Source organism: Dermacentor albipictus, chromosome 8, assembly GCF_038994185.2.
Source record: "Dermacentor albipictus isolate Rhodes 1998 colony chromosome 8, USDA_Dalb.pri_finalv2, whole genome shotgun sequence".
NCBI classification, from domain to species: Eukaryota; Metazoa; Arthropoda; class Arachnida; order Ixodida; family Ixodidae; genus Dermacentor; species Dermacentor albipictus.
Genome location: NC_091828.1, coordinates 107,434,268 through 107,448,574, shown reverse-complemented (window position 1 = coordinate 107,448,574; position 14,307 = coordinate 107,434,268). Strand labels below are relative to the sequence as shown.

Below are 14,307 nucleotides of genomic sequence, written 5' to 3'. Positions count from 1 at the left end.
ATAAAGGGAAACAAGAGACCACGGTTTCTTACAATGCGGAACACTGTCGAGATTTCTTGCCTCTTACCATTTATAATATTTTATTTAAAGATCATCGTCTGTTGCGCTTTCGTGTATTTATTGTCGTAACCTCTCCTTCTGCGTTGAGATGGGCACTCTGTTTAAACGGCAATCACTCGGTCGATAAAAGCGATTTGAGCTGCCAATTCAGGTGTTGTAACTCGTTCGTGAAAAGGCAATGACTCGGTCAACGAAACCAATCCGAGCAGTCGATGCTATCTGCGCCACGGCTTTCCGCATTCCTAATTTTACTCGTGGCAAATGCAAATGAGCCTACCGATTACGCTACGAAAACGGAGGAGAAAGAAAGAGAGGTTTCCGAGGGCCTTATACGAACAGCGATCACTGGACCTTGAATTCAAAGCCCGGATAAGGTTTTGCTTCGAGCTGTGCGAATCGGCGACAAGAGTTAGTGGACCAGAGAAAAAGAAGCCGTGCCCCACTTTCACACTAACCTTCCCCTTTCGACCGCTTATTCTCCTGCACGAGCCTTCCGCATAATTTGTTTTTTGACCGATGCCTTTGTCAACTGCGTACGTTCGATTGTCACCGAGCGCTAAACCTCGATCGAAATCTCGATCATTGCTGACAGAACTCGCAGCTGTTTGCACAGCGTTCGATTATTAATATTATCGAGTAGCCAACATCGCGAACAGAGCATGCCGATCTGTACTGTTGCGTGCGTGTGTGTGTGTGTATATATATATATATATATATATATATATATATATATATATATATATATATATATATATATATATATATATATATATATATATCCTTTCCTTGGAGTGGAGGCCGAAGAGACCTCGGTAAGATCAATAACCACGGAATCTATACATGCCAGCGGTGTCAGAGCGCGGGAAAAAAAGAGGGTATCGCAAAGGTAAAACCGAGGAAACTCCCCGCCCACTTCTTTGCCACTCCCGACATTAGACAAGATGCGCATTGCGAAGTCGGGAACATGGCTACGGCGGCGCTACCGTCTCATTCCGTGCGGATATAAAAAAAAAAAATTGATCAACCATGCGTAATGATCTTTCTTTACAGATTTCAACAATATTCAGGGCGTTCTGAAGCGGTAACGGCGGAAATAGAAGGTACATAAGGCAACTTGGTGGCGCACAAGTTTGCGACAGAAATTGAGGTTCCCGAATATCGATATATATATATATATATATATATATATATATATATATATATATATATATATATATATATATATATATACGAATCCACGAGATCATTGGAAGGCAGCCCGAAGGGTGTGAGTTTTGGCGAATCAGAGCAATATACGATTCCCACGCTGTAAGAAATGTCATATATTTGGCGGCGGTAAGGCAGACACCACATAGCGCCAGAATTTCTTCTGATATTCTCAGCAGGAAATTCTCAGACGCGTGTGTATACCCTGCCGTGGGAAGTTCGCTACAGGCTATGCCATGAACATCGTTAATGCGCGGGACGAACAGCCATACTTCGGGCGATGCAACGAAGATGCCAGCGCCACAAGTGCCTCTGGTGTTCTTTGCGCGAACTTCTTAGCCTCATATATGCCTATAGTTGTTTTTTTTATTTCGTTTAAATGAAGTTTTATACCTAAGCGTTGTGTACGTACTGATATACGTTTGAATGTGTACGGTATTGCCAAATTTCCACGCACTCTAGCGAAATTAGCGATTTTGCAAATAAATACATAAATAAATATGCCCTGCTGTGGGACATAGCTTCAGGACAGGTTGCGCACATCATTCATCGTTCCCCAACGCCTGGATAAACAGTTACACTTCTGAAGGCGCCGACGCAGGAGCGTCGGCGCCTGAATTCCCTCTAGCGTTCCTCCACGGCCCCAAGTCCCCACTGTCACACTTAGCTCCAGGATACGCTTGTCGTACCCCAGCATAGAGGACTGAGCGCAGCTTTGCGTTGTGCACCTTAGCCTAGAGCAGATGCGACTGCTATTTTCAGAGACGCGTGGTGAGCCTTCGGAGAACAACTTGCCGAAGAGGAAAGGGAAAGTCAGGGGAAAGGGGGGGGGGTTGTTAAGAAGACTATGTATCTAAGTGGACAAGCTGTCGGTGCTTCGCGATAGAAAAAAAAAATAAACGATCTGTCTTCGTGCGGGATTTTGCCCGGTTAATCGTTCGCGGAGACAGAAACGTGGTCGTTGTCGCCATACTCGAATAGGGTCATCGCATGGTAGCAGGTGAGAAAACGTTTTACATCTTGGAACACGTTATCCGTTCTAGCTCCGCGAGTCGTTGTCCAAGATGGAAAAAAAAAAGAAAATGACATTCTATCGGAGGAAAAGAGAAAGCGACCAGTAAGGAAAAAAAAAGAGCCATAGGAAGGCATTGATTTCAAAGCCAAAGTAGGTGACCTCAGGAGCTGTCGCACCTGATAGTATATTTCCGCGGAACCTTCTGGGTGTAATTTTAGTGTGCGTCTTCGAACCTTATCTGAAGTTTCATTTGTCATCTGTTAAGATGTGTGGCGCCAAAGGTAATTAGGAACAGGAACAAATGGATAGAAAACGGTGCTCTTCCAATTCGGTCGCTCTTCCTTTTATTTTTTTCTTTTTTTTATTTTTCTTTTTTTTATTTTTTTATTTTATTTTTTCGCGCTACACGCATTGGTACCTATGCGCAAGCTAGGCCAACGTCGCACTCTGCTAAACACCCACAATCGTTATTTTTATTATTTCGAGGCCACGCGCTTTTCGCTATCTGCAGAAAGCCTGCTGACGTTTGGCTACGACGTCTAGAGAATGTCTATCAATGACCGCCCCAGGACGTATACGCCATAACACTTTTTGTCGGCTATGATGATCGTAGGTTTTTTTTTTTTCTCAACACAGTGCATACAAGTGTGTAGACCAAAGCTATACCAAAGTAAATATGCCTTTTAACAACCATCTCCCAAACGGAGGCCGTACACTTTGTAAGGCTAAGAGGACGAGTCTGTGATAAGCAGCCTAGTGAAAGTCAAGACTATCTGTGGACTGTCTTAACTTACTATTACTAGTGGTAAAGTTAGCTTGCCCGAGAACTGCACATGGTAACGGGCGCTGTATCAAACAAACTGAAGAATGTGCCGGCTGCCTATCCTAGCTTCTTTCTTTCAGCAGAACAAACCCCCAATTTCAGGGTACCTTGTATGGAAGTGTGACGCTAGCCACGACGAAGTGCTGGCCAGCGGAAGTGACCCTACGTGACGGTTGGATTTATACAGAAACACATGGAAAAAATTATAATTCTGGTATTGTTTAGCTTCCTGTACGAGTCATCAGTAGTGTAGCGTGTAACCACTATGCAAATGAACTGCTTCCTGCCAACGTAACAAAACGTGTCTTCACTGTTCCAATAAATTAATTATATTCGGCAGACAACTGCCAATAAATCTTTATGTAACTACCTTACTGATGTGACGCCTTCAATATTACTGATGGCATGATCATACCTCATACGTTCGGAGCACAATATTGAGTTCTTTATCTGACGCCTTCTTTCACCATTAAAATAGATTGAAGTAGTCAATATAGAATGTCTGTAGAACATCTCCGACACCCTACGAAGTCCTCCTTTAGCATATATGCGATATGTATTATGAACATGTACGTGAGTTGCGTTAGCAACCATCTAAGGTTTGGTACAGGTAAGTAGCAATATTTTGTAATTGAAATCCCGTTAATGATTAATAGTCGAAAGCGAAAGTTGAAACATAACCAAACATAAAATAATATAAAACAGTTGCTTTACCTTTGCAGGGCCAAGATGACTACTTGCAGGTTTCTTATAAATACACTCCGCCGTAGCTGGTGACAACGTCGATTGTTGGGAAGGAGGTTAACACCGGTCACTTTCACTTCAGTGCACCGATAAAAAGCGTTACACTTTTTCGTGATAACACTGCGTCGTCTTCGCACTGTATCCCTGGACAACGGACAAAATCCAGCCGCAGTCACTCGCTGACTCCGAGCAAAGAAATCCCGGAGCTCGGACGTTCTACGGACGACCCGCCTAAGATGACCACTCCAGTGTCCGCTGTACGATTCATTTCACCATCAGTAGCACCACAAGATAAAAGAACAAAAGCAAAAAAAAATGTTGATGTGGGAGAACAGACGCGCGTCCCCCTAGCAGTGGGAAACGTTCAATCGATGCAATGGAGCAGACGACATAGAGCAGCGGAACCGCTGCAGCAGACGACGATGCCGACACACCTCTCTGTCCGCAGTTCTTATGGAAATTCAACAGTTGGGAAAAAAATGCACAATCAAGCTTGAAGGGGTCTTCAGAAGACGCATGCTTCTTTACACGCACTCGGTTTGTCAACAGGTGGGCGATGTAGCTGATGACACAAAACGGCCAATCCGCCGCAGCAGCAGACGACGTCGGCGGACGGACGCCACCACGCTCCTCGCTCCAGCAGTTCCACGCGCGACCACGCCGAGCGGTCGACTGACGTGCTGCTCAGTATTTTTTCTTCAACTCCTCTCTCGAGAGGCACAGAAAGAAAAACGCCTCGTTTTGGCTCCCTCGCCCCGTTCCGTAGATCGGCGGCGGCCTCCGTACGGCCGAAGACGAGAGAATAAGAGATGGCGAGGAGGGCAGGAGTGACGGGAGCCCCCAGCGGAAAGGAGAGAAGGCTTCCACGGGCAAGCAAGTGAGAAGCGCGTCCACCATCAACCTGCCTCTCCTCGCAAGGCGCTGTTGGGATCCACGTGACCTCGAGAAGAATCTTTCCCTCCCTCAATCACTCTCTCTCCTCTCTTTCTCCTCCGCTACGCGGCAGCACACGACAAGCCGATCGCCGGTCGACTCGAACTTTCGACCAAGCATGCGGGTAGCAGCGTCGTCGTGTTGTCTTCTTGCATGGATGACCGCCCTGGTCGCGCCGTGACCACTGACGTGCTCTTCGAAAGACGTGTGTGTTTGTCGAGCTCACCGTCTCGCTTGAACGGCGGTGGCCGTGTCCTGGAAGGAGCGACCCACGGACGACTACGACGACAAAGTGGCGCAGTCGACAGGATGCAGGTTGACGTTGACGGCCTGTCGTTGTGCCAGGAAAACAATACGCAGCCAAATAAGACATGCTTGCATAATGGAGGAAAACTCGCTCGGCCGGGTTTTAATCCATGCCGTTCGTTGCAAATGTTGCACTGTGTCCTCAAAGCCTCCCCAATCGCTGGGAATAACGCTACTGCATTTGTACGGGTTTGCTTTATCACTCGTTTAATTTGACCAATTCGATGATGGTAAGGAGTTATTTGTAGCAAGTACTATAAATGCTGCATGAAAACGACGCAGTTATGGTAGAGAACTGGACGGAAAATTTTGCGAATTAGGAACTGCATTTTTCGAACGCTAATACTGCCGTATGAACTGGGCTCAATTTTTAACAGGATAATGGCAACTCTTCGAAACGCTGGCAGATTATTTTAACAGTGTAGCACAGTACGCGACACTTATAGTGATGGTGAAATGGCTCTCGGAAAAAGTTATTCAGCAGCAGTGCACTAGACGGCAACAATCAGTTTGTCGTCGAATGATGGGGACGAAAGTTTGTCAACGCAGGCTAATGGCTGCTTTTGTTTCTTTTTTGTTCCAACCTAACACGCCTTGAGGCTCGATTCCAAACGTAACGTCATCTTGGAACGCTGCTAACTACAAGGCCGCTGCGACAGTTTCTTCAACACTGATTAAAACAATCACATTTGCTTAAGACAACGCAGATCTTCGAACTTTTTTGAACACAAGGCGCGTCCGACATTTCATTGCTCAACGATGTGGTTCAGTCAGCACCTGTCTTTATCTGTTTTTAGCAAATATCTATAGAAAAGCCTCTCTTCACTAGGACGGCAAAAATGTACATCAGCCAGCGCTAGTTTTCTATGATTAAGTTGGATACTTATATACGACCTCTCACAGGTCCCGCTGAAGGGAACGTTAACCATCTCGAACGTTTTTATCTTGGTTTGAGGACGAGCGCACTGAAAAGTAAAAAGGAGCAAGGTCCTCCTCGTCAGCCGTTAAAAAGGACCGCTATATATGATTGTACAGTATAACGTTCTAAGGAATGTGCTATCTTAAGTGTCGTGTCTTGGAGGTCCATAAGGGCCTGCGAACGGCCCATAACTGTTTGCCTACATCCGAATTCACAGCACTCACGAAAGGACCGGCCCCACAAGATGTAACCTTCGATGGTATACGGCGGCGCCTCGTTGAATTCGATATCACTGCCAACGTCATACCTGCCAGCGCAACCTGTTATACCGTTAAAGAGTGAGGAGCGAGGCACGACTGTGTCGTCTGCTGACAAGTGAACGCAGATGACACATTGACCTTGCTTCTGCGCCTGCCACGGCGTTGAGCCACTGCAAACATCTATGAAGGAAACGTTTCTACAACGGCGTCGGGGATACGTACGTCGGTTCGAGCTTGTTCTCAGGTGAGCGCTTATTTGCATTTTCTCGAACCGTTCCGTAGTAATGAAGTCTGGAATAAGTATGTGGTCAGCAGGACGACCTCTAGCGGGAATGGCAACAGACGTCGTCTGTTACCATTCCCGCTAGAGACGTCTGTTCCGTGACACATGGAACAGACGTCGTCTGTTCCATGTGTCACGGCACGCGGGCGAGCCGTCTGCTTAAGATGGTCCAGACGACGCCATTGATAGATTACGACGCCCTTGCGTGTTCGCTTTTCTTCCTACGCGGGTTCTTCCAGAGAAGCTGGCTATTCAAAAGACGACGAGCCGAGAAGAGAAAGCCCGTACCTTATCTACATAATCCGCAGCAGGGAAGTGCGTAACGTCTGCTTGTGGCTAAGCAGACGACGGAAAAACGATGTCTCGCGTTCTACAATTACAGCGGTTGAGTCACCGATTATACGTAGTTGCGCCAAGGCGCTCTTTCTGTCGCATAGGTTTCAAATATGACGATGACATTCTAAATATAGTATGGCAGGAAGGACTTGCCTTAAAAGAACTATTACAGTTCTCTCCCCTGATTGCTACTTCAATGCTTCGCCATCTTTGCATATTTACCCAAAGCTTCGTTCGACGCTTCAGAAAGCACAGTGCGCCTGAAAGTATATAACGCTGCAGTTGTGCAGGTGCAGTGGGCTTCACCCAAAACGTAAGCCGCTTCCGGGAAGCCACACTTCAGGTCATTTTGTCACAAATGTTTTGTTGAAGGGGCAGCACTATAAAGGCTTAACCGAGTTAGGTTAGATTAGGTTAGGTTAGGCTTACCCGAGCAGAATTAATGGTCTACTGGAGCAGCTTATCTTCGAAAAGAAAGCGGTACAACTACAGTTATTCCGTTGTTCCGTCGAGCGTTGGCGGTTTCATGCGAAACCAAATAGCTACATGCCATGAGGCGGATTCGAAGTGCTAGTTAGTTAGCTACCTAATCCTGTAACACTTAATTTTATACCGGCAGATTGATTCCTAGTTGCTTTTACCGAATCTATCTTCAACCACGCTGTCATCGATTTTACCCGTAGGTTACCAGCAGTAATAGTGTCAGTGTGTGGTTTAATTTCCAACAAGCATATATAGCTATCTTTTCCATCTATTATTACATACTACATATGGAGTGGATTTCACAGCCTGCAACTACGCTATCCACTCCAGCTAACTTGAGACTACTCGTTCTCTCTATCCACTTCAACCTCTGAGATCGGTACGCCTGGACATCGAGCAAGGAAATAACACATCCAATCGGCTGAATGGTTGATTTATAACAGATCTAATCGATCAATTGATTGATTGATTGATTGATTGATTGATTGATTGATTGATTGATTGATCGATCGATTGATTGATTGTAATACCAACAAACTAGGCTTCGATTCCAAGGGAAGCTGTAGTGGTGGGCTCCAATAGGTTTCCGACCCTCCTGAATAATTTCTCAATTTCGAAACTTCACTGCCGCGAACAACATGTAGCGCATTTCGCCTACCGCCCTTTCAAAGAACATTTTAAGCCAAAGGCAACCCCTTTGTCTATATTGTACTCTTTCTTCTGAATTACTTGAAGTGGAGCACCGAGAACGTGTGAATATACGGATGCCGGAACTCCATGTAATCACTTATGCAAACTGTAGTGACAGGTGCTGCTAACGCGGTTCAGATTATTCAGCGCATCGCATTAGCAGTTTTGGAGATGATAAGCGAAATTTAAATGTATTATCGAGGACAGTTCAGTTAGAGACATGCGGTCACCATCGAACAAAACATTTATGGCCTATGGACGTATCAAGTAAAATAGCAAGGCGATGTATCTACAGTGCGTTCGATGCTATCGAAGTCAAGGGGAAAGACACCGAATGCGTGTGATAATAGTCCCATACACCAAAAGGTAGGAGGGCTGCCTTAAGGCGCACAAAGACTGCGAAAGTTCGAGTATCTCCTGTCAATTCAATCGCATGTAGCGTGCATGCTACACAGGGGCCACGCATTTTTTTTTCCCTTTTCCACTATACTGGAAATAACTACTATTTCGCACATTTCAACATAAAGATATGTATACTTAGGCCTAACAGCTCGAGACTTTCCGTTTCTGTGCGCCGTCTGCACGCGGAGGCATACGAAAAGAAAAACAGACAAAGAACAGAAGTCGTCTGCGAACGCCCATGGACTCCTGACATCTCAAGGCCACCTACAGAGGTAACGCCGGTATTGGGAAGACAGACAAGTGCTCGCCCTTTGAAGCCGCGCAAGACGCTTAAAAGGAAGAACAGAACAATCTCAGCGGCTCGCTCTCTCTCATAGTGCAAAAGGCAGGACAAAAATAAATAAGGAGAGAGAGAGAGCAAGAAAGGAACGAGCGGGCAAATGAGCTTGTCTTCTGTCTTCTGCTACTTTCTTTTTCGACTGCTACCTCTACTACATGACAGACGGCGCGGAGGCTGAGAAGGAGAGCTTTCAAGGAGCAGACGGGGCAGAAAACGTGGGTGAAAGCGTTTCTGCGCGGGAAAAAGCACGAACGGCGCACCCTGTGCCCGCCACCGCATTTCTTCGGGGCTACCAGACTTGAAGCCCGCGCGTCTCTTATGCAAAAAAGGTCGAATATAGGTGTGGTACGGTGGCGGCCGTCGGTGACCCGAGCTATCCGTTGGGCCCTGCCACGAATGTAGTACATAGCGGAGCCGCGGCTATACTGCAGACGACAGACAGACAGACGAACAGACGGGCACGTTCGGCAACGGAAAGCGAAAACCTCCTCGATCTTCTCCCGTGATCAGTCGAGGCTGCGAAAAACCCATCGCTTACCAGACGCGTTCAGCCCGTTAAAAACTGGTCGAGTAGAACAATCAAGCAATGTACACACCGTGCTGTACAGTGCATGCCGACAAATAACGCGAAACTCGCCGAAGGCCGCTAGAGGGCAGCGTGAGCGTTGTCTGTGCGCGCGTGCGTCGGTGAGTGTGTCTGTCCGTGTGTGCTCGCGTGCGTGGACAGCCGAACAGGTGGCCTTTCAATCAAGGGACTCCTTCGCGCCGATGTGGGTTACGTACGGGGTCAAGTACGAAACGGCACGCGGACCTCGTCTGCTAGGGAGGTACGCGGGAAGCACTTTTTCTTTTGTTTGTTTGTCGGATGGTCGGTTGCAGCGTACTGACGCCTTTCGAGGCAGCGTGTATATCGTGGCGGCCGATTGGGATACGCTTTTGCGGTTACCGTCGAGTGCGCCTCCGAAGTATTCGCTTTCGTTTAGTTATTTTATTTGCTGCATAACGTTGCCCGGCCGTCGGTGAACGCAGTCGCCGATCCGCCAGAGGTCCATGCGCGGTAATTACCGGACGTCGCATAATTGCCTAAAATCAGATAATATATTCTATTTCTTTCGTTTTTGTTTTTTTCCTGGATCCCGTTTGTTTCAATCTTTCAGACGCTACGTACACAGTCGCGCACATTGCGAACTTGCACCTCTTCTTCAGAGTGTGTTGCAAATCCTGCCCGTTCCACGGTTCCGACCGAATTCTGGGCTCCTCGTGTCCCTCGACTGCGTGCTTTACTGCGTCATATAGCGAAAGCGGAGGAAACCAGCGCGCAAAATATCCGCATTGCGTCACGTGTTTGGCGTCGCCAGATAAGCTGTCTCTTTCTCATTTCTTTCGGCATTTCCATCATTGTCCCGAGGTTCTCAAAAAAAAAAAAGAACATTAACCGCCGATATAACGGTTATTAGAGCGTCTGAACACACACACACAAAAATTACAACACACCCACACACCGCGTTTCCTCACGGTGTCCTAGTTTGTATGATGGTATGGTCACAAACGTATACAATGCGTCGCGGTGGATGATGCGTTCGGAACGATCTAAGCAAACGGCAAGCAACGCCGAGGAGGGCTTCACCGAGGGCTCCACACGGCTAGCTAATGAACTTGTATGTATCGTTCTTGTGTCCAAACAGTGGCTCCTACCCACATAACGGGCAATGAGCCAAGAGGCAGATGGTTTCCCATGCGTTTGATTATCTTATTTCATTTTCATTTAATTTATTTACTCTAAGGGCCCAGAATCAGGCATTACATTAGGGGGAGATAACGACAAGAAACCTCAAAGGGGGATTATAAGCATGAAGATCAAAACACAAAATAAAGAACAGAACTGTTTTTAGCATTAAGGAGATACATTGCATTTAGTAGTAGCATGGCGTAATGATTATATGATGTCATAACACAAGAGATTATCATTGTAAAGTAAATAAAATTTTGCATAGGAGAGCATGCATCAAACAAATATAAATTTAGAAATTTGAATAAAAGAAGGATGTAAAGAATTGTGAGATCAAATAATTTAACACCAAAAAATAATATAACCGAAATGATTGTCAATTTTGGGGATTCAGCAAGGTAATCTTCACGTAGCCCTAATATAATTGTAAATTGCAAAAAAAAAAGCATACGTGCGGCTGAATTCCACCGAACACGCACCAAGATAGAGAAGAAGGGTTGGTGAGGTTAGTGATAGCCCGAGTTGTCGAAATGACACTTGTGAGAGTTTTCTTGGCCTTAAAGATCGGCAGCCCTGGAGGAAAATAAAGAGTCAATGTATATATTTCAGCAACGTTCGTTGTGCTGCCTTCTTCCTCGTTTCCAGAGAAGAATGTCGACGATGGGCACAAGCATTGTTTGGACAACCTCGTGTAGAAAAACGGATCGAGAAAGATCTCGGACGTCGACCTAAATAGACGACGAGGAGGACGATGTTATATTGTTTTTCGTTTTGTTTCCAAGCGCCGGTGCATCCCCACACTACGGGGGGCCCAAGGAACAGGTGGCTGCATGTTTAGAACTAAAACAAAACTAAATTTGAATAACAGAGCCGGGCTTAAAGAATTGTGATTTGGAAATTAGAAAAATATTCTTAAGAATTTTGAGATAAAATAGTTTAGCATAAAGAAGGAAAATAGTAAAAAAATTGATAATTTTTAGGAATTCAGCAAGCTACTCTTTTTGTCTCTCTAATGAAATTGTAAACTGCGAGAAAAGCATCCCCGTGGTCGGATCCCAGTGAAGTCGCCCCGAAATAAAGAATGGTTGGCGAGGTTAGCGATAGCCGAAGTTGTCGAAATGGAATTTCTAAGAGCTTTACTTTGTCGTAAAGGTCGGCGGCACGTAAGAAAGAAATGCTAAATAGATTCAGGTACATTGAAAAAAGAACATAGAGGTGACACAGCGAGACCAGACCTGCGTAAGTAAAAAATTTAGGGGCGGTATACGACCTCTAAATTTTGCAAAAGAAACTTCAAATTGCCTTGAAACGCACCAATTACTATTCCACGGGAAACAAAGCTGGTGGAATTCAGAAGACGGTGTTAGAATTGATTTTGCGCAATTTGGCGACACAGAGAAATTTATGTACCTAGTCGCGGTGACATAAGCTGATGTCGGCAAAACGGATGTGACAGGGCCATTGATGGATGCTCGAGCGAGTGAATCAGCCACTTCATTCAAGTGCAATTCACGATGTCCTGGTACCTAAAGTAAGTATACTTGCCGAAAGTACGGAGGTACCATCGAACAAAATATTCGCCGAATGCTTGAATTTGAAGATGCAGTAAGTGATGTGCATACGGACAGCGAGTCGGTCAGAATAACAGCTATGTAATGGATCATTTTGGGGAAGCTATCGGAATGCTAATACAATCGCTAATCATTCTGCCTGAACTATGTGAATGAAGTCAGCAATGCGAAGTGAGTAAGACCATTGAAGAGATTCAGAGAAGGTACCTTCAATGTTGTGGGGATGATTTTTACATCTACATCTTCGTCAATACCATTTGCATTGAAGACTTTGATTAAGAGAATGTGCAAGATGTAAAATTTACAGGTATCTGTAGTACTGTGGGGAAAAAAGAAAGTTAAAGCTATGCCGTGGCAACTTAAGAATAAAAAGTCGTACATGCGCTGTCCAACTCTAAGAGAATTGGCATAGATGCGTCAGCCAATTAGGCTCGCTTATTTTCACGATGTGAAGCGATCTTCCGTTTTACAGCGAAGCTGCGAGCGACAAAGTTGTCGGGATTTCTCGTGGCGTGCTCACCCCCCCCCCCCCCCCAAAAAAAAAAACCAACGGCAGCTGAAAGGCTTTCTGTTCGAGTTTCCGCGTAAAAGAATTATGTTTTCTCGTGTATTAGAATTACAATCCGACGCTACCATGTCTGAGTGCAAGTCGCACGATACTAATTTTCTGATGCATTTTACTACGAGAAATTCAATTAGTTCTGTAACGCGCATGCGCTAGCCGGGAGGCCTTGCAAGAATGAGTATGCATGCTGGACTAACGCTACCGCCACGTAGCGGCCGCAGCCACTCAGACAGAACTCAAACGGCAGATGGAAAAGGGGCTCCGTCTTTCACCTTCCGCGCAACAGATTTGTTTTCCTCGTACATTCGAAATAACAGTCCGAAGCTAAGACGTATGCACCTTGTGTGCAAGTCGTACTTTACCGATTTTTCTCACTCACTTTACTTTTAAACGTTCATTTAGTTCACCAACGCGCTTGCGCTTGGCGGAGGGCCTAGAAGAATCAAGATATAGACCGCACTTCCACTCACGTGCGTACGCACGTGACGTACGTCACTTGCGTAACGTTGTTTGTACACGAACTTTCACAGGGTGGAATGGAGGTGGATTTTTTAACGCTTTCTTTTTTTTTTGTACAGTGGCGGGATCGGAGATCGTTTTTCGGAAAGCGCATTCAGTTTCGCGTCACGCGATTGGCCAAGTCCGCGCCAACGTCATCAGCCGCAGGGCGCGGCCACGTTCCTGGTGACATCATAAATGACGACACGCTCCCGTCAATCACTTTGAAAGCGTCGTCTGCTGAGAGCATAACGCGACGCGAAGAGTTCCGTTGGAGAGATCATGCGCTCGCTACGAGACCGGCTTCGCACGGCACGTCGTCTGGTGGATTGGATTGAGTCCAAACGGCGGCTCCGGCTACGAAATGGCACGTTCGGATCCAATCCGTGGTCCAATTCGAGAAAAATGGCGCTTGCAATGGGAGCTTCGGTAGTTGCGTTGGCGTTACCTGAGGAGAAAGCAGTGCGGCTGGAGGTTCGAAATGCATTTGAAGAGATGGCAGAAAGCGAATTCTGGAGTCTCTTTCGTTTCTCGAAACGAACAGTGCGTTGAACAGCTCCCGCTGACGCGCCAAGACCGGATCGGGCCCAGTCGGACACTGCGATGTGCAATGTTTTTGTTGAAAGCGCGCCACTGTTCCCGTCGATTTTTTTTCTCTGTGCGCAACGCCACCTAGGGAGCATGCAGTTAAACTCACAGTAATAAATCGTAGTAGTATTTCAGAACGTGTTTAAGCTAGAGAAAAAAATACATTTCTTCATATTAAAAATTTTGTTCATTAGAGGGCGAGAAACATTTCGTTTTCTTTAGTACATTGTCCCCAAGGAAGACGACAAACCAGCCACGTAAACTTCCTGGGAGTTAACCGCTTGCCGATTGGCTGCTCTCTCCCTCCAGTTCTCGCAAATTTTGAGCACCGGCCACTCTGTATGTTCAGAAAAAGGTTATTTCAACAAAAGGCGATACGAACGCTGACCTCCGTATTCATAAATGCGTCTTAACTTGAAGCTCACGCTTGACTTGATTTAAATGACGCCTGTCGTGAAGGATCCAAAGGAAACTCAATGAGGGTCTCGGGTGCACTCACATCAGGCGTCGTTTATATCAAGTCAAACATGGGCTCCTAGATGCATTTCTGAATACG

General features: G+C 46.0%; 1 protein-coding gene across 4 annotated transcripts in view; it reads right to left on the bottom strand.

Moving 5' to 3' along the window:
* Nucleotides 1–14,307, bottom strand: part of mwh (multiple wing hairs) — a 349,065-nt gene that overhangs the window by 213,175 nt on the left and 121,583 nt on the right. The window contains exon 1 of one of the 4 annotated variants that reach the window (XM_070523976.1): nt 3,819–4,801. The exons of the other annotated variants lie outside the window; for them this stretch is intronic. The gene's annotated coding sequence lies outside the window, so the exon portion shown is untranslated. Of the gene's footprint in view, nt 1–3,818; nt 4,802–14,307 lie in introns of those variants that run through there. 4 annotated transcript variants of the gene reach the window in all.